Genomic DNA, 26,960 nt, shown 5'->3' on the forward strand with positions numbered 1-26,960 from the left:
CTACAAATCTTTTCAGAGCAGCAGTGTGCAAAGTGCAGATTGCCATGATGGTCGCCAACATCCGAAACGGATAGGCACTACAAGAAGATGATGAAAAGTCATATTCTAATGTTTTGGCATTGCTCTGACATCAGAAATCTTGAATAACTAAGCGTGTTTTTGTAGTAAAAAGGGTATAAATTAACTTTTCTAACTGAATTGAAAACTAATTGAATTAGTTTCAGTAGACACTTGGTATGTATATTAATTTTTGTAATAGTCATGTAATTTCAGTTCTACTGAAGTATGTATTATTCAGGATGACAACTCTTTTGTCGCTTTAACACTCAATAATCGCTTATATATTTTAATATTAGGAAGGATATGAAATAAATCCTATTAAATTAACAGTAAAATTTACAGTTAAATACATTCATTTGAACTAAACAACATGCCAAGATGTCCCTCGTATCTTGTTGTGGGCATCATTGAGGTCAGAAACTCCTAGCTAAACTGATCGGTATTGTCCATATTCGATCATTTTAACATATGAGACAATATGACTAATACCGCAATATAAAAAAAACACAGGTAAAAGATCTAGTGCGCGTGGGCTTTCCTCAAATGGACAACCAGGCCTACTTGATTTTCCAATCCAGTCTTGCACCGGCTTTTATTCTGCGACGTTTTATCGTTTTATGTTTGTATTGAACTGCACACTTTAGCCCTCAACTCTTTTATGTTTGTTTTGAGTGTTTCCCGTGTGACGTGCACTTCGGACCTGGACGCACAAGGTGAATAACATTTTCAAAAGGTTATAATTAATATATGTAACAAAATAAGACATTTAAATTTTGCTTAGAGTTAAAACTAATGTCGGTAACTTATAACTTTGTTTCACTTTTCTGGGATTTTATGAGTGTCAATGAACGAAGTGTATTGCATGTTGAAGTATTTCCAAAGTTGGGTTAGGTTTGTGTTAGTAGAAGTCGGAAAATCCAATGTTTATAATTAAAATACTGATTTAATATTAAAATAAATTACATATCTTATCACATATAAACACAGATGTTGGTAAAACCTACAATAAATTTAAATAAAAACGTAGTACCTATTCCTGTGTAAAAAGGCATCGTCATATTACATGAACTGTTTAATTAGTTTGATATGTTAAATAATATCTAATACACAATCATAATCTGACGTCAATAAGATTTCCGCTGTATGTAATGTCGAATGCAATGATTCTGATCTTAAAGATATCTTAAGAATTTTTTTTATTTTGTTTCAACCACTAAGGGTTATTACTGTTATTAGCATAACAAAGTACCTACAGAAGAAAAAAAAATACATAAAATGATAAAGAAGGGCATAACATAAATAAACAGATTCAAAATATCAATTACATTATACAGATTACGTTATAATATTTATTAATGTAGGTACTGTGTACTGTGTTAAATTTTATTAAAAAAACTTATAGACTTTAGAAATTCTACTAAGTTATTTGTGTATTTAGGTTCTCCTAGAAGTTTTTTTAATGTTTTTGGAAGATGGTGATGTAATCTTTCAACTGCTTATTTTATTGGACAGTCAATCAAGATATACTTCACAGTCACTTTACAATCACAAACAAAATACACTGGTTCCTCTTCTCTTTTCAATAAATATTGTTCATGAGACATTATATTTGTTTATATGCCAAAAAATTGTTTATAACTTTAAAATATTCCTGAGGGCGCTCAACTAGTCCAATTTGACCGTCCAATAGTGACCGTCAATTGTTAATTAACAATTTAATTGTTGCTAAACTACTCGTTCAATTTCTACCGGCTTCTGGAAGTATAATCTATGCCAAAAATGAGTTTATATCACCAAGTTATTCAATTATTAATAAATAATTACTTACCTAAAATTTTAGTTGAAAACTAAAGATTTTGGGAGGGAAACCCGAATTTTCTGAGGAAAACTTTCGTCGAAGTACATCGGGAAAAAATATCTCTATTCATAATTAAATAACAGTTAATTTTTATTTGGGTGGTTTTGGTATAAAGTTAAAATTTTCTGAGTTACAGAGCAATAATTGAAAAAATCACGATTTCGTAGCGCTAATTTGTTCATAAAACCTCAACATAAATAAAACAAAATGGATGCTGGTGAGCAAATCTCAAAAACCTGCCAGACAATTGAAAATAAAAAACCAAATAATTCAACACATTGACTCGTATATACCTTGGAACAGTCGTCAACTCGAAATGGGATCAAACAACCGAAATACGATCTAGAATTGAAAAGACCAGAGCAACATTTAACAACATGAGAAATAAATTCACCCGTTGCAACATATCTCTCCCACTAAAAATACGGCTGCTAAAATGCTATGTATTTACAGTCTTGCTGTATGGCGCAGAGGCCTTGACCATAACTGAAACAGTAATGAGGAAGCTGGAGTCATTCGAAATGTGTGTGTACCGTCGTATCTTCAAAATATGGAAAAACAAAAATAAATCTGAAAGATGAAGTAGTTTTCAATCCTAATAGCAATATCAATAATATTTAAAAATATTAAAATATTACTAAAAGATTTTTAAATTGAAAACTTATTGGTCCATTTTCTTGGTAACACCTCCATGGCTTCTAAAATTTGCAAGCCAGATGGATGCTGAAGCGAAGAAGACAAGAGGGAATTCAAAAACTTACAATTCACGACCCCGTCTGTTCAGCTGGTAAATTCCAACAGAAAATGGACCTAGTTACTCAAAGAAATAGCGACCAATATAAAGATAAAATAAAAATTCCATTTTTATTCAGTTGCAATGCGAAGGCAAAACAGTCTTATTTTTCAATTAGAATACGGAGCGCAGTCCAGCCCTCTGAATCGATGATTTTCGACTCTTGTTGGAGGCTCATCGGAGAGAACGTAGACCTGCTACTCCATACTCCAATTGACCAACACCAAGAGTTTATCCCCCACACCGCAACTGACGTGAATGGACTAGGTGACTAGCGTCATCTGGCAATTGAAAGATGAAGTAGTTTTCAATCCTAATAGCAATATTAATAACATTTAAAAATATTAAAATATTACTAAAAGATTTTTAAATTGAAAAACGGTGAAAAACGAAATTGAAAGACGGGGTCGTGAATTGTAAGTTTTTGAATTCCTCTTGTCTTCTTCGCTTCAGCATCCATCTGGATTGCAAATTTTAGAAGCCATGGAGGTGTTACCAAGAAAATAGACCAATAAGTTTTCAATTTAAAGATCTTTTAGTAATATTTTAATATTTTTAAATATTATTAATATTGCTATTAGTATTGAAAACTGCTTCATCTTTCAATTGCCAGATGACGCTAGTCACCTAGTACAATCACGTCAGTTGCGGTGTGGGGGATAAACTCTCGGTGTTGGTCAATTGGAGTATGGAGTAGGAGGCCTACGTTCTCTCCGATGAGACTCTAACAAGAGTCGAAAATCGTCGATTCAGAGGGCTGGAATGCGCTCCGTATTCTAATTGAAAAATAAGATTGTTTTGCCTTGAATAAACTGAACTGAAGTGCAACTGAATAAAAATGGAATTTTTATTTTATTTTTAAAAGAAATCTCTTTCGCGATTAAGAAATGGAAACTTGAATACCTCGGTCATATTATGAGACATGATAGATATCATATATGTACTCCAACTGATAATACAGGGTAAAATAAAGAGCAAACGCAAACCCGGAAGAAGAAAACATTCATGGCTTCAAAACTTACACCAATGGTTTGGACTAACATCGATCGAGTTATTCAGGAACGCCGCAAACAAAATTAAAATTGCTATGATGATAGCCAACGTCCGCAACGAACAAGGCACATGAAGAAGAAGTTGTTTATAAAAAAATAGAACACTATCTGCGGACTTTGCATACCTATATTATTAATATATGCAATCATAAGATTCGATTCCAACAATAAAATTGCTGGTAAATAACTTTTCCCAAAAATGGACTATTTTCCGATAATCTGCCCAGACTAATATAAATATAAAATACTCATATTTTCGATATAGTATAGTATAACTAGGCCCAAACTTAGACATCGAAAGTGAAAGATATCCTCCAACACCAAATTGTTCTATATGGTCCACATAATGTTCAGAAAAAAGTCACACCATTTTGAGCGTCGGGTTTGGGGGGGGGAGAGGGGAGAGAAATCGGTAAATTCGTAGTTTTTTATGTTTTTCGTCAATATTTCTATAACTCTACAGTTTGGCATGAACAACCTTCTATACAAAAATATTCTACATAAAATTATAAATAAAAAGGCACTATGCATAATACTTCTAAAATGAACGGTTCCAAAGTTACGGAGATAGTATATTATAACTGGTCCAAAAAAGGCCTAACCCAGACATCGAAAGTAAAAGTTTTCCTCCAACACAAAATTGTTCTATATGGTCCACATATTGTTCAGTAAAAAGTTACACCAATTTGAGCGTCCGGTTTGGGGGGGAGATGGGGAAGAAGTCGGTAAATTAGTAGTTGTTTTAAGTTTTTCGTCAATATTTCTAAAACTATACTTTAGCGTAAATTACGTTCTATACTCAAATTTTTTACATAAAGTTTAAAACAAAAAAGGTCCAATACGTAATTTTTATAAAATCAACGGTTCCAGAGTTACGGAGGGTGAAAAGTGGAGGTTTTCGATACTTTTTATATGTTTTGGGCAATTTATAATATTATTACTGATGAAAGAATTTTCTTTGTAAATCAAATTTGCTATTTCAGTGGCCGATGGTAAGCCCTTGAAGAAACGTCAACCTCACCACCCAAAATCATCTTCAATTGCCCAAATAATATAAAAATATCCAAAACCTCCACTTTCCATCCTCTGTAAGTCTGGAACCGTTGATTTTATAACAGTTATGTAAAGGACCTTTTTTGTTTTGAATTTTATGTAGAACATTTTTGTATTGAACATTGTTTACGCTAAAGCATAGTTTTAGAAGTATTAACGAAAAACTTAAAAAAACTACAAATTTACCGAATTCTCTCCAATTTCCCCCCAAACCGGACGCTCAAAATGATGTAACTTTTTACTGAACAATATGTAGACCATATAGAACAATTTGGTGTTGGAGGAAAACTTTTAATTTGGATGTCTGGGTTAGGCGTTTTTTTGGACCAATTACACTATACTACCTCCGTAACTTTGGAACCGTTCATTTTAGAAGGATTATGCATGGGTCCTTTTTAATTTCAAATTTAATGTAGAAAATTTTTGTATAGAAGGTGGTTCATGCTAAACCGCATAGTTTTAGAAATATTGACGAAAAACGTAAAAAACTACGAATTTACCGATTTTTCCCCCCTCTCCCCCATAAACCCGACGCTCAAAATGGTGTGACTTTTTCTGAACATTATGTGGACCATATAGAACAATTTGGTGTTGGAGGATAACTTTCACTTTGGATGTCTGGGTTATGCCATTATTTGGATAAATTTTATAATACTAAGGGCCGGTTGTTCGAACGCTAATCAACAATTATCATTATCAAATATTTAATTACTGTCACCAAACTGTCAATGTCAACTTTGTTTGGGTTGCTGAAAACATAATTAATTAAAATTATGAGTACGAATTGAATACGAAGCAAAATGGTACACATTTTTATTATTTTAAAATTATGAGATTTATTATCAATTATGTTAATAATTATTGTTATATTAATTGATTATAGTCTCAGAATTGTAATCAATTATGTTTTTAGCAACCCAACCAAAGTTGACATTGACAGTTTTGACAGTAATTAAATATTTGATAGTGATCATTGTTGATTAGCGTTCGAACAACCGGCCCTAATAGTATTTTTTGTGGAGCGCACTAAAACATTTAAAAAAATAGGGAGCGTTACTGATAACGAATCACTATGATTTTCTCAAATTTTTTGAACGAGTAGGTTCGTCTGTAAAATAGTTAAAAATTACTAACACTTTTTGAAAATTCATTGGTGTATCCGGGGAGTACAAAACAGTATAACAGAATATAAGGGACAATGAGAAATTCCTGTCCTGGAATAATATTAATTTTTATGGGTTTAAGTTTGATTTAAAAATCTAAGAAGCAGAGGTGTAACCAGGATGATCCTAAGGGGGAGGTTACGTCTACTTGAAGGTCTCTGGGGGTATGGAATAATAATGGTGTTAAGCGTATAGAGCTCAAAGTACATCCAAAAGGAGGGTTATAACCCCAAAAACCATCCCCTGGTTACGCCTATGCTAAGAAGAGGTGTCTGGCAGTCTGGCGGCGTCCGTTTAGAGATTAGGCTGGCGCCATTTTGGGACCAGTCCGGCCCTGGGCCTTCTTCCATATTAGCTTCTGAAAAATGTTTTTTCTACGAGCGTGCAAAAATGTCTACTTTCGCGCACGCATTTTAGTTTAGAAAGTTTCACTTTTCCGCACGCGTGTTACTTTTCCGCACGCGTGTTACTTTTCCGCACGCGGTTTTTACTTTTCCGCACGCGTGTTAATTTAGATATGTTAATATGGCCTTAAAGTAATTATAATACATGCAATAAACTAATATTTAGATATTATTTACTAATTTATTTCAAATATATCTTATTGTGTTCCTGTTTTAATGAAATTAACGCGACAATTCGATGAAATAAAATTATTTTGACATAATATTCGAAAGTCAAATCGGTAGACAATAACAGTCGTTTTAAATCATCGTCATGGAAACCAAGATCGTCGTCATGCTAACTAATTATATTGAAAGTTTGGTTTTGACAACCTTGTCAAAGAATTAATTTGTGTATGTATTTTCATATTAATTAAATTAATTGATTAAGATTTGGTAACTTTTTAAAGACTCCTAGAAAAAATATTGTTCCTAACTCTTGCAGAAAATCTCTTCTCCGCACTCGACTGCTTGCCGAACTCCCGCTTCGCGTCGTTCGGCAAACTGCAGTCGCGTGCGGAAAAGAATGACTTTCTGCACTTGTTAGGAAAATAACTATTTCCACCTACCTCTATCGAAAGTATACTTTTCCGGACCTGATTGTAGGGAGCAAAGTTGTACTTTTCCTCCCTAGGGAGGAAAAGTAAAAGTGACGTCATGGTATTTCATTCATGAAATATAACTTATTGACGCCCTGTACAATATGTATTTTCTATTATGTAAGCAGAATGGTAAAAAACAGTAAATTGTTATTTTGATTTAACAATGTTTACATTAATAATTTGACCTATATTTGACAGTTGGCAGTTATATTGTACCTACTTGTTAGTTTTAGTTCTAATAAATTGTGTTAGTTAGTTACATAAATAAATTAAGTAAAAATGAAAAAATTACTTGTTATTTGAGGAAGGTGGAAAAACCATATGTATAACATGGGAATAAAGTGCCTTTTCCTCCCTTGAATGATTACTGCCCTCCGCTACGCGTCGGGCAGTAAACTTCATTCTCTGGAGGAAAAGTAGCACTTTCCTCCCTTGTTATACAAATAGCTATTAATTTTAATCTATTATTAATAATTTTAGAATATATTTATAAATTTAATTCTACATACTGATACTTTTATAGTTTTGGAATGTTTACGGTCACGTTTTTTAAATAGTGGTATAATTTATGCACTATGCAAAACTAAAACGGATTTTTTCCCACATTATTTAGCGAAGCCAATACTTGATCCAGTTAAAAACATGTGGTATTCCCTTTATCCCAGCAGACGACAATAAAATATTCGTTTAAATTGCTTTCAATATGACATCGGTAATATGGTAATACCCACCCATTAAGTTTCAGCAAAAATGCATACTTGGAATTTGCAATTCGTAATAAAATGAAAATATCACAGTTTCAAAAAATATCTGGACCTGTGGATAATACAAATCACGTCAAAATAGTAATAATGGGAAGTTATCAACCTCGCTACATACCAAGAATTTTATTGAATGTGTTGTTTATTAGAATTTGTAGACACGTTTAACATAACACTTTAACTGCCATGTGTACCAGATATGGACACAGGCAATTTTAGTTCTCTGCCATGTGTACATATACTCCAGGCTGTGGGTGAAAAAACGTGATATAATTCAGGAATTTTTGAAATCTATCAGGTGTTGTAAAGGACGATGCCAGGAATAACTTATACTAAACTGTGACCAAAAATATTGTGAGCTTTTTTTTTATTGCGATTTTCATTTGTTCAATTTGCAATTTTTAAAGATTTTTAATTTTGCAGCTTAGGATATTGATTCTAGAGATAAACATTTTAATAGAAAGTTGTAGTAAATTAAAAAACCTACAATTTGAGCTATAGTAAGTTTAATTTCGTTTATTGGTTATTGCAAAACAGCCTGCGAAAGGTCCAAAATGGCCGTTTTTTACAATGGCGTTATTTATTGTACAAATAATTTTTTTTTATATTTTAAAGCGTTAAAATGAAGATCTTTCAATTCCAAACATAAAAAAAATTTAAGGCCGGATTAACGAATTTGTTGCTTAGATATTATAAATTGTTTATCCCAAGAGGTCAAATGTCGAAGGCTATAACTTCTTGAAAAAAAATGGTAGAGAGTTGGTGAAACATCTAATCTCCTTCTAAAGAGTCATATTTTCATATTCTGATGCAAATAAATGCGTAAAACATTTTTAAACCTCTAATTTTTGGGTTTGAAAATAAGGGGGCAAATTTCGTTATAATCATTTAGAGCTGAAGCGGCCCTGTACAACCTATGAGTTTTTAACTTACAGATTATTGTTGCTGAAGACGAAACGAAGATTTATAAAAAAAATTAAAAATTTCTACGACCAACTGAAGCCGAGCTAAATGTTGGGTTTGAAAATAAGGGGTCAAATTTCGTTATAATCATTTCGAGCTGAAGCGGCTCTGTACATCCTATGAGTTTCTAACTTACAGATTATTGTTACTGAAGACGAAACAAAGATTTATAAAAAGATAAAAATTTACTACAACCAACTGAAGTAGAGATAATTGTTTCTTTTTTCTTAAATCGTAGTGCCTTTATTTATAACAATTAAGAAATTATTTTACAGTCATTGACTAAAGAAAGACTTATATTATCTTAAAATAAAAATTATTATAAAATATAGTTATATTTAATTATTAAAAATTATTTTTAATATCGGTGCTTTTGCGAGCGGCCGAATTTTGCAAATCGCCCGGCTCGCTTCAAATCCGCGCGCTCGGAAAATTTTTACGTAACTTGTACTAAATTTCGACCGAAAACAATTTAATAATATTACCATTATAATATACATACAGTCTATTTGCCACTGTATTTGTTTTTCCTGATAAATTATAATGGTAATATTATTAAATTGTTTTCGGTCAAAATTTAATACAGGTTACGTAAAAATTTTCCGAGCGCGCGGATTTGAAGCGAGCCGGGGCGTCGATTTTTGACCCTTCGCTTCGTTATCGAACGTATGCGCTACGTATACTAAACAGATACGAAGCGAATACGTTCGATAACGAAGCGAAGGGTCAAAAATCGAGGCCCGGGCGATTTGCAAAATTCGGCCGCTCGCAAAAGCACCGATTTTAAAAATAATTTTTGATAATTAAATATAACTATATTTTATATAATTTTTATTTTAAGATAATATAAGTCTTTCTTTAGTCAATGACTGTAAAATAATTTCTTAATTTTTATAAATAAAGGCACTACGATTTAAGAAAAAAGAAACAATTATCTCGGCTTCAGTTGGTTGTAGAACATTTTTATTTTTTTTATAAATCTTTGTTTCGTCTTCAGCAACAATAATCTGTAAGTTAGAAACTCATAGGATGTACAGGGCCGCTTCAGCTCTAAATGATTATAACGAAATTTGCCCCCTTATTTTCAAACCCAAAAATTAGAGGTTTAAAAATGTTTTACGCATTTATTTACATCAGAATATGAAAACATAACTATTTATAAGGAGATTGGATGTTTCACCGACTCTATACGATTTTTTTTCAAAAAGATATAGCCTTCGACATTTGACCTCTTGGGATAAACAATTTATAATATCTAAGCAACAAATTCGTTAATCCGGCCTTACAATTTTTTTTTTATGTTTGGAATTGAAAGATCTTCATTTTAAAGCTTTAAAAAATAAAAAAAATTATTTGTACAATAAATAACGCAATTGTAAAAAACGGCCATTTTGGATTTTTCGCAGGCTATTTTGCAATAACCAATAAACGAAATTAAACTTACTATAGCTCAAATTGTAGGTTTTTTAATTTACTACAACTTTCTATTAAAAAGTTTTTCTCTAAAATCAATAACCTAAGCTGCAAAATTAAAAATCTTTAAAAATTGCAAATTTAACAAATGAAAATCGCAATTAAAAAAAAGCTCACAATATTTTTGGTCACATTTTAGTATAAGTTATTCCTGTCATCGTCCTTTACAACACCTGATAGGTTTCAAAAATTCCTGAATTATATCCTGAAAACGACCTATTTTTCACCCACAGCCTGGAGTAATATATTGGACACAGGTTTTATCAGCGTTTCAGCCATGTGTCCTTGGTTGGTATACATTTTTCGTGTATTTAAATGGGAATATCATTGAGTCTGGTGTAGAACTATAACGTTTAAAAATATCCTGGGATTTTTTTAATTTTTAAAGGTATAAGGGATAATAAAATGAAAATTAACTATACATTAACTTTTTTTTATTTTTATTGCAGTACAGCATATTATAATAAAAAGTAAATAATGTAGTATTTTTTAACTAGAAAATTAGGTACTGAGAGTCAATTTTATTGTACATGTTTTAGGTATTTTTTTTGTGAAAACATGGTTGGCAAAGAAACATTCTAAGCACATAAAAGGGCTGTCTTCACATCCGTTGCATACCCGTGTTATTCATTTTGTATTTTTTATAGCATAATTTCGACTATGGAGTTCAGAGTTTTTTTTGTAACAAATCGTGCATCTGCCTCTTTTGTTCAAAGCATTTTGAGTAAGTTCATGTTTGGCTTCAACTTGTACAGGAAGAAGTAGATTACTACTTTGAAGAAGTTGCATGCACACATTTTCTTTGAATTTTGTACAGTGAAGTACCAGTAATCATCTCAAATGTCACTTTTCTGTATCATTTGACAGACTTTCGTAAGCAGTTTGAGTAAGCTGTCTTTTGATCTGACATGTTCACAAATACTTTTGCGTTATTGTACTCGACAATGGCTGCAGGTTTTCTTTTAGGACCTTCCCGAAGATAACGGACTATTTGACCTTAAGTGTCCATCTATGGTACTCATGGCCTGCAACTAGACATTAGGAACAATTTCACAATCGCAGGCCGCATGCACCAAAAGAGGACACAGCAATTTTTACAAAAATACCCAAAAAACAAATCTGATTTTATGATTTTTGCTAAAAACAAACATGAATAGAGTAATTATGATGAAAAAAATATTTTGGCCCAGAAGACCCGGTACAAAATTTACTCTGAATTTACCTGGCAGTTAAAAGAGAAATACACCGAAGCCAATACATTCAGAAGACGAAGTTTTCAATCCAATGGCATATAAAACAACATAATGCTATTCTACATCCCACCAGTCTGAAAACAATGGGAACCTTCTCTGGTTATACTTCCGAGGCTTCTACAATTTGCAAGCTATAACAGATGCTGAGACTAAGGAAGATGAGGGAATTTTACAATTTATAATTCACGTCCCATCTGCTCAGCGCGGTAAAGTTCCAACGAGAATGGTTCCCTTCGTCCTCCAATCAGAGTAAACATGTAAATAAAAAATGAATAACCATTCTCAATTTCGTTGCAAAACGAAAATACAGCCGCACCACATTCTAGTCCAATCAGAGAGTGCAGCAAGCTCCTCTACAGGTTCCGAAACTTATTAGTCTCTCATCAGGAGGCACATATGATGCTCTCTCTGATCCAACCAAAACAAACCCCGGCGTGCAGTCTCGGATTGCAACGAACGAAATGGCATAGATGCTCTAGCGGAAACTGCTAGCAAAAGACTAAGTTTCTCTGATTGGACTAGAATGTGGTGCGGCTGTATTTTCGTTTTGCAACGAAATTGAAAATGGCTATTCATTTTTGATTTACATGTTTACTCTGATTGGAGTACGAAGGGAACCATTCTCGTTGGAACTTTACCGCGCTGAGCAGATGGGACGTGAATTATAAATTGTAAAATTCCCTCATCTTCCTTAGTCTCAGCATCCGTTATGGTTTGCAAATTGTAGAAGCCTCGGAGGTGTAACCAGAGAAGGTTCCCATTGCTTTCAGTCTGGTGGGATGTAGAATAGCATTATGTTGTTTTTTATGCCATTGGATTGAAAACTTAGTCTTGTGCTAGCAGTTGCCGCTAGGGCATCTATGCCATTTCGTTCGTTGCAATCCTTGACTGCACGCTAGGGTTTGTTTTGGTTGGACCAGAGAGAGCAGCATATGTGCCTCCTGATTAGAGACTAATAAGTTTCGAAACCGTTAGAGGTGCTTGCTGCACTCTCTGACTGGACTAGAATATGGTGCGGCTGTATTTTAGTTTTGCAACGAAATTGAAAATAGTTATTCATTTTTGACCAATACATTCAATTTGGAATTGGAGTTACGAAAATATATGAGATCGAAAAAATTAAAAAGTCAAATATCTTAACGACGAATTCACACGAAAATCCAACATAGACGAAATAAATTTTTAACAAAGTAAGAATGGGGGTTCGGACAAATAATCTCCGGACAAATATAATCAGACAAGAAATAATAATCCCCCACTAATAATCCCCGGACAAAAAATCCCCACAAAAAATTCCGGACAAATAATCCCCACAAATTTTTTTTTGACAAAATATCCCCACAAAAAATCTCGGACAAAAAATTTCCAAGAAATATGTGCTGCCGAATGTTTTTCTAAAAGTTTTCCCGTGAATGTAATCGAATTGACGTAAATGTTTTTCAGCCTCAGTGCACGATAGTTATAGCAATCGCCATGAAACCGCTTTTTCGGCACGAAAATAATAGGTTTTTTCTAGCATCAGTTTCAAACGGTTTGAAACCATCAGCGAATAGTGGACCTGCGCGAGTAGAGGGGATAGCACTGGTGACTGTATTATGTTCTCTCACTGACCAACTGTTTGCTGACGGTTTCTGACTAGTTTGACTGTTTGCTAGAACAAACCTAATAATTAGCAATAATTTATAGATCTGGATCCCGCGTATGAAAAAAAAGTTGATTAATAGCAAGCTGAAAATTTGTTAATAGCTTAAGGGTGTCTAGTCGGATAAACTTTGATATATGGGAACATTACAACAGGGGCAGTTTTAATTGTGGAACAGGTTAAAAATTTGGAACGGTCAGACCACGAAAACGGCTCATTTATTTTGTCCGACAGAATAGACTTAAACTCTCCGAATAGAGAATAAACTCTCATGAAAAAATCAGACTGCTATTTATCACCTGTCATAATTCCTGTCATTTGCCATATTCTACATGTTCCACTCATTAAAACGCCCATTTGGTGATAAATAGCAGTCTGATTTTTGCATGAGAGTTTAATCTCTGTTCGGAGAGTTTAAGTCTATTCTGTCGGACAAAATAAATGAACCGTTTTCGTGGTCTGACCGTTCCAAATTTTTAACCTGTTCCACAATTAAAACTTCCCCTGTTCCAGTGTTCCCATATATGAAAGTTTGTCCGACTAGACACCCTTAAACTATTAACAAATTTTCAGCTTGCTATTAATCAACTTTTTTTTCATACGCGGGATCCAGACCTATTACGTTTAAGCATGCATTGTAATTTCGATTACCAAATTTATTCGGTCGAAAAGTGGATTTTTCAGGCCTGAAATCACACTGGTAGTCACCAATTATTTCTTCGGCGTGACCCTTCGAAAAATATTTAGTCATCAGTTTCAATTCAATGCAAGCAACATTTCAAAAACCTGCTTCAAACGCTTTCAAAAGCTATTTCAAAAACCCGTGTTCTGCGTTTTCATAACAAAGCTAAACATTCGTAATAGCGCAAAAAATTTTCATGGATACACAGATCCTCAATAATTACGTTTTCTAAAAGACGAATCTAAAAGATTACTTATCGTTTTCACGACCAGCAATTATTATTACGAATAGGCAATGTTTTGAACAGAGTTATTCAAAGCACAGTGAGCAAAAGATTTAAGCGAATAATTACAACATGATTCCCACAGCCATAACTCATTCCCCATATCTTCCACGATTTTTGAAAAATCTCACAATTGGAATTCGAAATTTGTTAATCGAAATTACAATTCATGCTTAATTTTAACTGCTAATCATTATTTTCGTGCCGAAAAGCGGTTTCATGGCGATTGCTATACCTCTCATGCACTGAGGCTGAAAAGCATTTGCGTCGATTGCATGCACGGGAAAACTTTTAGAGAACTACTCGGCAGCAAATATTTCTTGGGGATTTTTTGTACGGGATTTTTTGGGGGGATATTTTGTCCAAAAAATTTGTGGGGATTATTTGTCCGGAATTTTTTATGTGGATTTTTTGTCCGGAAATTATTTGCCCGGGGATTATTTGTGGCAGTGGCGGCTCGTGGCCTTGGAGACAGGGTCGGCAAGGTTTTTTTGTCTCCTCATATAGGTATGCCATCAAACTAAAAGGCTTAAGGGGTTGAAAGACTGATAGGTTTTGTACACACTTGAAATAAAGGAAAGAAGTGAAAGATGTATATTAAAGTGTGTAAATGTATTTTAAATTTCCTTAGCTAAGCGCTTTCGACATAAAAGTCATCTTCAGAGCTAATGGTCAATATATAAAAAGTACCGGCTACTTAGGATTGTATTTGCTTGCATCGCATTAAGAAATTTGGAAGTCTGGTCATCTGTACAACTCCGGCTGATGAAAGTTATGTTTAAATTTTTAATTTTTCTTTAGTAAAACAATAAGAACAACCACTGAGACGATACATACATATAAAATTTTGTCATAGTACAGGTTTTACCCAACCATTTTTGAGTGATAAGAGAAGTCGCCAGCTCTTATCACTCAAAAATGGTTGGGTAAAACCTGTACCATGACAACATTTTATATGTATGTATCGTCTCAGTGGTTGTTCTTATTGTTTTACTAAAGAAAAATTAAAAATTTAAACATAACTTTCATCAGCCGGAGTTGTACAGATGACCAGACTTCCAAATTTCTTAATGCGATGCAAGCAAATACAATCCTAAGTAGCCGGTACTTTTTATATATTGACCATTAGCTCTGAAGATGACTTTTATGTCGAATGCGCTTAGCTAAGGAAATTTAAAATACATTTACACACTTTAATATACTTATTTCACTTCTTTCATTTAAAAGGCTTAAATCATCATAGGAGATTTTGTTGTTTTTTGTTTTTTTTTATTTGATGTACTTGACATTCTCTCTTGTTTCATGGTGTTTCGACCATACGTGTTGATTCTTTTGAGACAAGATAAATCCCGTTTATTTGAGGCAGAAATTGGTGGTAGTGGTGATAAGATAATTGATGAACAGTTTGTTATAATGAATTGCAGTACTTACTACATAGAATTATACATACATATTTTGTAACTTATCCCACTGTCTGAAAATATTTGGATTGGCATAATTTTTAAGTACCTAACTTGTTATAATAAATTTGGAAATTCTTTGGCGAAGATAACTTTTAAATTTTGAATCGTCAAAGAAGTCAAAAATTTGCAAATCTTTAAAATTCGAAAAACGAGTACTTATCTATTTGCATATATTAGTAGGTATCCAAAATTTCAAGATATACCTATTCGTTTTTCGAGATATGTATCATGTTGTTGTCTTTTTTTGGAATGGTTCGGAAATATCAAGCGAATCCAAAATGTCACTGCGTATATATTGGAAACTACTATCATTACGAAAATCTCTGAGATTTTGCACCAGCTTTCGTATTCTATTTTTTGAATAAATAGTGTCAGTTGACTGATTTTGAACAATAATGAATATCTTGGACAAAATCTGTCTTAAAAATATTTAAAAGAATTTAAATTTAAAAGAAAGTTCTCAAACCGATTGCTTCACGGATCGAGGTATCGCCAATTTCAAAATCGTCGCCTTCGATAATAAAATCAAAAACTTCTAAAAGCTGTTCACGAAAATCTGCTACATATACTAAAACTATCAGAGATAATCTGCTTAGATAAAACTAACCGAGATTTAAAATTTCATCGCGTCTGACAAACTGTTTGCTTTTTTTCGAAACAAATTTGTTCTAAAGCAGTAATCCGTTTAGGTGAGCTAAACTGGCAAGAAAAGACGATATTCTTTATTTTTTTTACACGTATGATGCAAAACTAAATTCATTATATGCGCATAATAGTGAGTAAATAAAGTTTGTGATGCAATATGTAGTTTTAACTTTTGCCTAGAGACCATGCAATTCACCACACATCACAGCAACGCCGTCATAAGATTGCCTCAGTTTGCCCTACCAATTTATTTTTGATATCAAAAAATTTTAAAAAATTTCTTTAAAACATCAAAAATATATTCTGCCGTATTGCTTTTACTCACGTTTCTAAAACCTAAAAACCTCTCATAAATATTACCACGTAACTAAGTAACAACAATAATTGATAATTGTGAATGACATGATAATCACAAGTTTCATCTACTTCCAGCGAAAAGCAAATGGTTTTCTAAATCTCAGATTCAATAACGTTATTCAAAATGTAACTATTTGATTATATGTATTAGTTCATTCTGTATTACGAATACACTTCGAATCAGAAAGTAAATATTTCTAAAACAATTTTATTATTTTCTCTATAATTACTTTGATTTTTAACAAATGCTACGATCCATCATGTCCACTAAATGATAATTCCTGACAACTCAAAAAAATTACAATATCAATTAAACGACGTAAAACGGCGTGATTATTTTTGACAATTTCTGCCAATGCGATCTGGCGATGCACTACCGACCGGCAGATTTAAATATGCCGTATGCCGTACCTGCCTACGGAGAGAATGTACGTTCGCTTGCTCATCGACTGGTTATTTCGTTGAGTTTTACGTGTAAATCGTTAGCTACCGATGCGTTGGGTACGGCTAGCCGAAAAGTCAGATAAATGGCTCGGATCATTCATTTTTTGAGAAGTCTGTTATGCGCAGAGATCACTTAACGCTCGGATTGATCAAATCCTTTTAAAAACCATGAATAAAATTTAGTCTGTATTATCTGACAGATTTTTTTTACTTCACAGATACAAATATTAAAAAAATCTATCTATATAAATGTGTGGGTCGGCACTGCCGACCCTGCCGACCCTGACCGGCCGCCACTGATTTGTGGGGATTATTTGCGGAGATTTTTTGTGGGGATTGTTTTTCCGGGTATTTTTTGTTCAGTGATAATTTGTGGGGATTTTTTGTCCGGGATTATTTGTCCGGGGATTATTTGTCCTAGCTTCTATGAATGTGCGAGTCTATTTTAAATGGGTTGTAGAAATAAAATTCAGACTTCTGTTTTATTGAGTCAAAAGGACTACAGGACCGGTTTCGGACCCTACAATTTAATGTGCATTTTCAGGTTTTCGGTAAAGGTCCACTCACAATGATAAAAGATTACAATTCGTAACTAAAATAGTTCTAAAGGCTCGTTTTCACGCTACTTCTTATTGTACGTTTTATGTGATAGGATTTGTCCTCCGCTTATTTACAAAACGTACGTTTTGTCGTACGTTTTGCATGACACACAAAACGTACAATAAGACGTAGCGTAAAAACAGCAAAACGTACATCTTGTCGAATCGAAAAAATTAAATCCGCTTATTCACAAAACGTACGTTTTGTCGTACGTTTTGCATGATACACAAAACGTAAAATGTAGCGTGAAAACGACCATTAGCAAGTATATCTTAAGGGTCGTTTTCACGCTACGTCTTATTGTACGTTTTGTGTGTCATGCAAAACGTACGACAAAACGTACGTTTTTTGAATAAGCGGATTTAATTTTTTCAATTCGACAAGACGTACGTTTTGCTGTTTTCACGCTACGTCTTATTGTACGTTTTGTGTGTCGACAAGACGTACGTTTTGCTGTTTACGTGCCACATTATACACTGGACAAAACGTACGTTTTGTCGTACGTTTTGCATGACATACAAAACATACAATAAGACGTAGCTTGAAAACGCGCCTATAAATAGTCTTTTTCAAACCATACATAAGTAAGATATACACATACTTATTTGTATGATTTTACTATCTCCTATATTTCTCTTTCTGTTCTGATATCAGTTGAATTGTTAGCTATATTTTCCTTGCTTACTGCTATTTCTATAAGTCTTTTACCATTGTCATTGGATATACTGTATATACTATGTTTACCTAATGGATATTGTAGGGTATGTCCTTTGACTCTTTTGGTATTACATATTAAAGTCTCTGCATAGTACATTGCATATCTTGTTGGGGATCATATCGGTGTCTCTTTCTAAAGCGTTTTCATTGACTATTTTGGTATTATTAAAGTCTCTGCATAGTATTTGCATATCCTGTTGGGGATCATATCGGTATCTCTTTCTAAAGCGTTTTAATTTTTGTCTCCCGTGTAATAAAATAATTAATATGTTCTACCATTGTCTCTTGCCTCTAACCACGCCGTGTTAGATGTTTCACACCAACCACCAATTACTAAAATACTCATATCCTCAATATGCAGTCGGGCAATAGAATATGCAGTCCATTTAAGGCGACAAGGGACTACCAGAGAGCTGCTCCACATCTCCGACCCTGTTCAAAACATTTCTGGAAAAAACCCTGAAATCATGGAACAGAAAGTGCGAAGAAATGGGTATACCAGTAAGAAATGAATACCTATATATCCTAAGTTTTTCTGACGACCAAAGAGTGATCGCACGAGACGAAGATGGCCTCAGTTTTATGATGAGAAAACTGGAACAGGAATATACCAAGGATGGGATGGAAATCAACCTAAAGAAAACTGTTTACCTAACACCGGAGAATACAGAAATAAAACAGCTGAAAATAGATGAAGCTAAACAAATCAAAGGAGCAGACAAGTACAAGTATTTAGGCTTCGTAATTTCAAACAAAGAAACAACTGAAAAACATATAAAAAATAGACTAGGGCAAACAACAGACTGCATACGAAGATTGAACCCAGTACTGTGGGATAAGAACATCAGTATAAAAGCAAAAAGACGAATATAATATAGGGTGAGGCAGATAACTGGCCTATTAGAAATATCTCGAGAACTAAAGGCAACAGAATCATGAAAATTGGAATAAAGGGGTTTTGAAGGATGATCTATTAAATGAAAATATTTTCATCTCTTTGCAACTTCCGGTTATACCGGAAGTTGCTTATAACTTCGTTTTTTTAAAGGGACACCCTGTATATTTTTACATTTTTGGATTCTCATCGATGTCTTCTTTCTTAAAATATAAGGTTTTGTAATATTATACAGGGTATTTTAAAAGATAATTACGTTTTTTATTAATTTCGTAGCAATATTCACACCCTGTAGAATTGTAGTAGTTTGACATCTAAAACTCTACTTACATTCAAATGATTTTTAATATACTCTACTATTGTTAAGAATCATTAGTATAGCTAAATTTTTAATTTTAGTATACAGGGTTGGTCGAAACTCGGAATGAGTATTTTCTGAGTTTTCTTAAATGGAACACCCTGTATTTTTGTATTGCAGTGAAATGATATTTTATAGTACTTTTTTATTTCTTAAGCATTCCCTATACCTAACTGCTTTAATTTGTGAGTTATTGGTGATTCAAGCTAAACATTAATTGCAACAAAAAATACGTAAAATTTTATTAGGTTGGCCGTGAAAATACTCAATCCCAAATAATTTTTCAGAAATAAATACATATTAATCCAGACTGGTCCTTAAAATTACCAATAATGGTTTAGCTATCGAAATACCTACTTAGTTAAGATTGTTGGTGCGATTAACAATTAAGCACAAATTAAAGCAGTTAGGTATAGGGAATGCTTAAGAAATAAAAAAGTACCATAAAATATCATTTCATTACAATACTAAAATACAGGGTGTTCCATTTAAGAAAACTCAGAAAATACTCATTCCGAGTTTCGACCAACCCTGTATACTAAAATTAAAAATTTAGCTATACTAATGATTCTTAACAATAGTAGAGTACATTAAAAATCATTTGAATGTAAGTAGAGTTTTAGATGTCAAACTACTACAATTCTACAGGGTGTTAATTTTGCTACGAAATTAATAAAAAAACGTAATTATCTTTTAAAATACCCTGTATAATATTACAAAACCTCATATTTTAAGAAAGAAGACATCGAAGAGAATCCAAAAATGTAAAAATATATAGGGTGTCCCATTTAAAAAAACGAAGTTATAAGCAACTTCCGGTATAACCGGAAGTTGCAAAGAGATGAAAATATTTTCATGTAATAGATCATCCTTCAAAACCCCTGTATTCCGATTTTCATGATTCTGTTGCCTTTAGTTCTCGAGATATTTCTAATAGGCCCGTTATCTGGCTCACCCTGTATATACGGTACGTCCCTGTAAGTTAAAACCATATAGAAAACTTTTTTAATAATAATTTTACGAAAAAAAGTTATTCATAAAAAGCTCTGCATTGTCTAAAACATAAGATTTAACCATCAGATATCAAATTCTATGGAAAGTATACAAGGTATGTCAAAAAATATGAATTCCGCTCAAGAGTAAGTAGCTGTACCCTGTATACCCTCACCCTGTATATAGCACCATGACAAGAAGTATGCTCACTTATGAGTGTGAAAATTGGACAATAAATAAGAAAACCAAAAACAAAATAAGAACAACAAATATGAAATTCCTAAGGAGAAGCTTCAGAGTACATAACAAGAAGAGATAGAATTCATAACAGAGATTAATAAAAGAATCGGAATGAACTCAGATATAATAGACTACATAGAACAGAAGAGATTAACGTGGTACAGACATGTCAGAAGAGCAGACCAAAATCGTTGGATAAGCGGGATAACAGACTGGAGCCCGATAGGAAGAAGGAAGAGAATCAGACCCGAAGATAATTCAGAGATCACGTGGACGAAACAATGGAAAGAAGAAATCTACAGGAAGGGGACTGGCAAGACAGAAAGAACTAGATAGCACGGTTGAGTAAAGGAATACAGTGAAAACTGTGGAAATCCTTAGTATATTATATATACTTAATATTCATGAGCAGAGCAATATTAAAAGACTTACGTATGACTCTATCGCATAACCAAATAAGTAGTTACAAACAGAGTTTTCAAGACAAAAGGATATAATAGAATTGGAGTTTACCAATTTCCAGCATTTGAATATACATCTAAAATTATCCTTTTTAGAGTAATTTAAAGATATCAAAACCTGATCTGTATACATAGAAGTTCTTAGTCTTCTAGTTTTATATTACGCCAAGTATTTTGGGTAATGTTAAAGAAAAACTATAATTATACAGCAGGCACAACTGAAATTTATATAATATAGAAATTTGTACAAAAAGTTGGGATTTATCATTTTTTTTTGGAAATTTACACATTTAAACGTTTTTATTTTATGGTATGGGAGCCCAAGCGGGGATTTTTGCAGTTACAGGAGCGCGTCAGATTATCACATGGGGAGAAACCTTGTACCCTGTAAATGTACCTCTACCATATTTATATTGGCTCTTAATACAGGGGAGTTCGTTAAGGGGGGTCCGAAAAAAATCTATCCTTAGAAAAACTTGAAATGGTCAGATTAAGATAAGGTAAGTTAAGTACATGCAAAACAGTGTATATTTAAAAAATCTGACGATTAGATCGGGGCGTAAGGAAATGGACGAGTCACAAAATTTCACAAAAAAAGAGAATATTTCGCGAAATTAACGTCAGATCGAAAAACTAAAAAATACGTGTTCAATATTTTTCAAAAATCTATCGAATGATACCAAACAGACCCCCACGGAGAGGGGTGGGGGGTAAATTTAAAATTTTAAATACGAACCCCGCGATATTTCGCGAAATGAAAATTTTTACGAAATGAACGGGGATTTTTGCAGTTACTCGAGCGCGTCAGAATATCACATGTGGAGAAACCTTGTACCCTGTAAATGTACCTCTACCATATTGACTCTTAATACAGAGGATTTCGTTAAGGGAGTTCGAAAGAAAAAATCTATCCTTAGAAATACTCGAAATCGTCAGATTAAGATAAGGTAAGTTAAGTACATGCAAAACAGTGTACATTTCAAAAATCTGACGATATAAGCGGGGCGTAAGGAAATGGGCGAGTAACATAGTTTGATAGTTTCACTAAAAAATGAAATATTTCGCGAAATGAACGTCAGATCGAAAAACTGCAAAATACACGTATTGAATATTTTTGAAAATTCTATCGAATGACACCAAACACGACTCCCCACGGAGGTGAGGTGGGGGACTACTTTAAAATCTTAACTAGGAGCCCCCATTTTTTATTGCAGATTTGGATTCCTTACGTAAAAACAAGTAACTTTTATTTGAGACATTTTTTCGAATTATGGATAGATGGCGCTATAATCGGAAAAAGTCTCCCCACTTTATGGAAAACTTAATTTAACTTTTTTTGGTTTTAGGACCTACTCTTCACAACCCAATAGGTCCCCATCATAACGTTCGAATAACTGCAAATTTAGCATACTTTCCTCCCCTACTATTATTCTTAATTTTTACTTACAACTATTAAGTATTTATGATTATCTATTACCCACTGGTGTGGTAAGTTTCAGTGTGTTATTAAAAACATTAATTAAGCGGAAATCCTGAATTGTTGGCATGGATATACCTTAAAGTTAAAAAAGTATATAATTAATAATCCAATGAGTATTCACAATAACTTCGTTGAAAGCCTATCCAAACGTGAAATTGTATATATTTTCTTATAGTAAAACCAACCATCGATAGATCGATACAGTATGAACACATTCATTTAAATTCCCAAATATTGGAGAACATTATGGTAGGGGAGCCCAAGTGGGGATTTTTGCAGTTACTCGAGCGCGTCAGATTATCACATGGGGAGAACCCTTGTACCCTGTAAATGTACCTCTACCATATATTGGCTCTTAATACAGGGGAGTTCGTTAAGGGGATCGGAAAAAATCTATCCTTAGAAAAACTCGAAATTGTTAGATTAAGATAAGGTAAGTTAAGTACATGCAAAACAGTGTATATTTAAAAAATCTGACTATTTGATCGGGGCGTAAGGATATGGACGAGTCACAGAATTTCACCAAAAAAGCGAATATTTCGAGAAATGAATGTCATATCGAAAAACTAAAAAATGCGTGTCCAATATTTTTCAAAAATCTATCGAATGATGCCATACACGAACCCCCACGGAGAGGGGTGGGGGTAAATTGGAAAAACTGAAATTGGGGGAAAAACTGAAAAATACTCGTCTTCAATATTTTTCAAAATTTATCTAATTACACCAAACACGATCCCCCACGGCGGTGGAGTGGGGGGTTACTTTAAAATTTTAAATAGGAGCCCCCATTTTTTATTGCAGATTTGGATTCCTTACGTAAAAATAAGTAACTTTTATTCAAGTCATTTTTTCGAATTATGGATAGATGGCGCTATACTCGGAAAAAATGATTGTTGGAAATGGAAAATAAATTAAAAAATGCAAAGTCTCTCACTTTATGGAAAACTTAACTTAACTTTTTGTTGCTTTAGGATCTACTCTTCACAACCCAATAGGTCCCCATAACGCTCGAGTAACTGCAAATTTAGCATACTTTCCTCCCCTACTATTTTGTTTAAGGAAACGTAATTAAAATAGTGGGTCATTTTGTACGAACTTATTCTTCTCCTTCCGTGCCCAATTTTTAGGCGTAGGTGGCTTCCATAACAATTTGCCGATATCTTTCTCGATCTTGCGCGGCAGGTAATAATTCATCTGCTCATAAGCCAGACGATTGACGAAGGTTTCGGAGTTTTACTATTATTATTATATATTAATATTATATGTAGTAATATTTATTCCTACAAATTCCTCTTTTTACATCGATATTTCCGTTGTGTATTAACTGCAGTATCCTGTACCTGCTACCTCTCATTATATACCTCAGATATTCAAGTTTTACCTTTTTATCATCTTCATTAAGTCACCTTCGCCTTGACCTACTCTGTTTAAGACGTCTGTGTTTGAAATGCGTTAAACCCATGATATTCTGAGCATTCTACGATATAACCACATCTGGAAGGCTTCTAATTTGTTTATCATGTTAACCTTCATGATACAGGTTTCACATCCATATTATGGTAATAGTGGATACACATATCATTTTAGGAACTTCATTTTTAATTGTAAGTTCATCTGAGAATAGCTTAGAATAAATCTAAGTTTCATAAATGCTCTTCTTGCAATTTCTATACGAGTTTTAATTTCTTCACCGGATTTAGTGTCTTGTTTATCCAACATCCTAAACTACCCCAAAGTTATCCCAACAGAAAATCACCAGTTTCAGACAACATAACATCAGAGTTAATTAAGCATGACGTTGAAAGCTTAATGAAGTATTACGTAAAATGCTTACTAGAATCAGACACAAATACCAGATCAATGGCGTCTCTGAGTTATAGTCCCAATATTCAAAAATGTGACAACTACCGAGGTATTACCCTGCTAAAGGTAATATATAAGATATTGTCAAATAAGATCTAGTACCAAAGACTACAACCGTACGCAGAAACTTTCAGTGTAGCTTCTGCAGACAAAGTTCTACAACAGACCAAAATTTTCTATTAAGACAAATCTTAGAGAACTTCCATTAATTTAATGTTGAAATTAATCAATTCTTTGTACTCTTTGTAGATTTCAGCACTGCATATGAGAGTACATCGTGACCTGCTATACAAAGGCATCATGTTATAAACACAGAATTTATGGTGAAAATCCAAGGAAATTTGATAAACGCGTTCTTGACAAACACCGGCCTCAGACAAGAAGACGCACTGTCTTGTATTCTATTAAATCTGGCAATAGAATCCATTATAAGAGACTCAAACACAAATATAAGGGGCACAATAAAAACACAGAACCTTCTAGATCAGTTAAGTTTCTTGGTCTTCATATTGACCAGAACTTGAATTGGGGAGAACAAATAAAAAATGCGACAAAAAAACTAAATAGAGCCTGCTACTCATTAAGAGTTTTGAAAAACTATCTAGACCAGGGAATCTTACTATCGGTATATTATGCAAACTTTTATTCTCTTATGCGATTTGGAATAGTCTTCTGGGGTGCTTCGGTGGATAGCTTAACTGTCTTCATAGTCCAAAAAAAGGCAGTCAGGGTGATCCTAGGACTAAAGGCAAAAGAATCCTGTAGAGGCCGATTCAAATCACTCAATATACTTACTTTCTCAACTATCTATATATATGAATGTATTATGTTTCTCTTTAAAAATTTTACTTTATTTTATCACCTGCTACCAAATCATGAATATAACACGAGAAGCCTTAATTTGAATATTCCACTTCACAGATTGTCCCTAACAGAGAGAAGTCCTTTGTATGCGTGCGTTAAATTTTACAATAGTCTACCATCTGACATTCAACGGGAAACAAGCTATAAAGCTTTAAAAAAAACGGTTTTTCAACACCTGGTTAACATTGAGCCGTATACTGTGGTGGAGTACCTGGCCTATCAGCCTTGATCAGCATATATGTAATTTGTATTGTTTGTATATTTTAGTGTATTGTTAATATATCTTTTTAATATGTGATTATTAGTAATATTTTTTAATATGTGATTGTTAGTAATGTGACGTTATTTGCTCAATTATGTTAAAAATTTATGCAAATAAAAATTTACTCTACTCTATTCTACTCTACAATAGTAAACACAAACGTACAAACTATGGCATATGCAGATGATGTAAATATACAGGTCGCTCCTCCTCCTCAGTCGTTTCCTCATGGCTGAGTGTCGTGATTCCCTATAATACGAGCAACTATCTCTTTCCATCGGCTTCTGTCCTGAGCTTCCCTCATGGATTCAGAGAATGTTTTTCCACTGGCTTTCTGTACTTGATCCGTCCATCGAGTAGGTGAGCGACCTCTACTTCTGCGCCCTTCAACGTTTCCCGAAATTATAAGTCTCTCAAGATTATCATCACTTCTTCTTGCAATATGGCCGAAAAATTTTAAAACGGTGGAGAGGCAAAATAGAGGAAAGTCGAGTCTGAATATTAAGCTCTTGGAGGATTAAGTGATTTGTTGTGTTCCGTCCATGAGATCCGAAGCATTCTTCTCCAGCACCACATTTCAAAGGCGTCAATCATTTTTCTGTCGTCCGATTTCATTGTCCATGTTTCGGATCCGTAATTAAATATGGGAAAAATTAAGGCATGTACTAATCTTATTTTGGTGTTCTTCGACAAGGAGCGATCTTTCCAGATTTTCGATAATCGACTCATAGCGTTTTTGGCCATGCCTATTCTCCTACGTATTTCTGTTTCACAAGATCCTGTATTAGGGATGTAGGATTCTAGATAATTGAACTCGTTAACCACTTCAAACTGTTGTCTGAAGTGAATTTGAATAATCTACTATCATAATTTTTGTTTTTTGTTTATTGATATTGAGACCACATCTATTGCTTTCGGCTGCAGCAGGCTGGATATTTCTTCTTGGGATGCAGTTATTAATGTTGTATCATCTGCATATCTAAGATTTGAGATCTTCTTTCCTGCGATAGAAATACCGCCATTTCATTTGTCGAGTGCTTTTCTCATTATATATTCCCCATAGAAATTAAAAAGACTTGGAGATAGAATACATCCTTGTCGGACTCTACCTATTTTAAAAGGATCGGACTTATGGTTTTCAATTCTTATTCTGGTTTCACTGTTCTCATATAGGCTTTTCACCAGAGCTGACAGATGATCAGGAACCCCCATCTCATGTAGAACTTTCCACAAAACT

At 33.5% G+C, this 26,960-nt stretch overlaps 1 protein-coding gene across 5 annotated transcripts in view; it reads left to right on the forward strand.

Annotated features, from left to right (window-relative positions):
- The first annotated feature begins 620 nt into the window (after nucleotides 1-620).
- The window catches only part of LOC114337269 (zinc finger protein 474-like), a 296,452-nt gene continuing 270,112 nt past the window's right edge, over nucleotides 621-26,960 (forward strand). For 4 of the 5 annotated variants that reach the window (XR_007700087.1, XR_007700086.1, XM_050657987.1 and 1 more), the window contains exon 1: nucleotides 621-773. The gene's annotated coding sequence lies outside the window, so the exon portion shown is untranslated. The remainder of the gene's footprint in view (nucleotides 774-26,960) is intronic. The other variant, XM_050657989.1, reaches the window with a different exon arrangement.

This window comes from Diabrotica virgifera, chromosome 8 (genome assembly GCF_917563875.1).
Source record: "Diabrotica virgifera virgifera chromosome 8, PGI_DIABVI_V3a".
NCBI classification, from domain to species: domain Eukaryota; kingdom Metazoa; phylum Arthropoda; class Insecta; order Coleoptera; family Chrysomelidae; genus Diabrotica; species Diabrotica virgifera.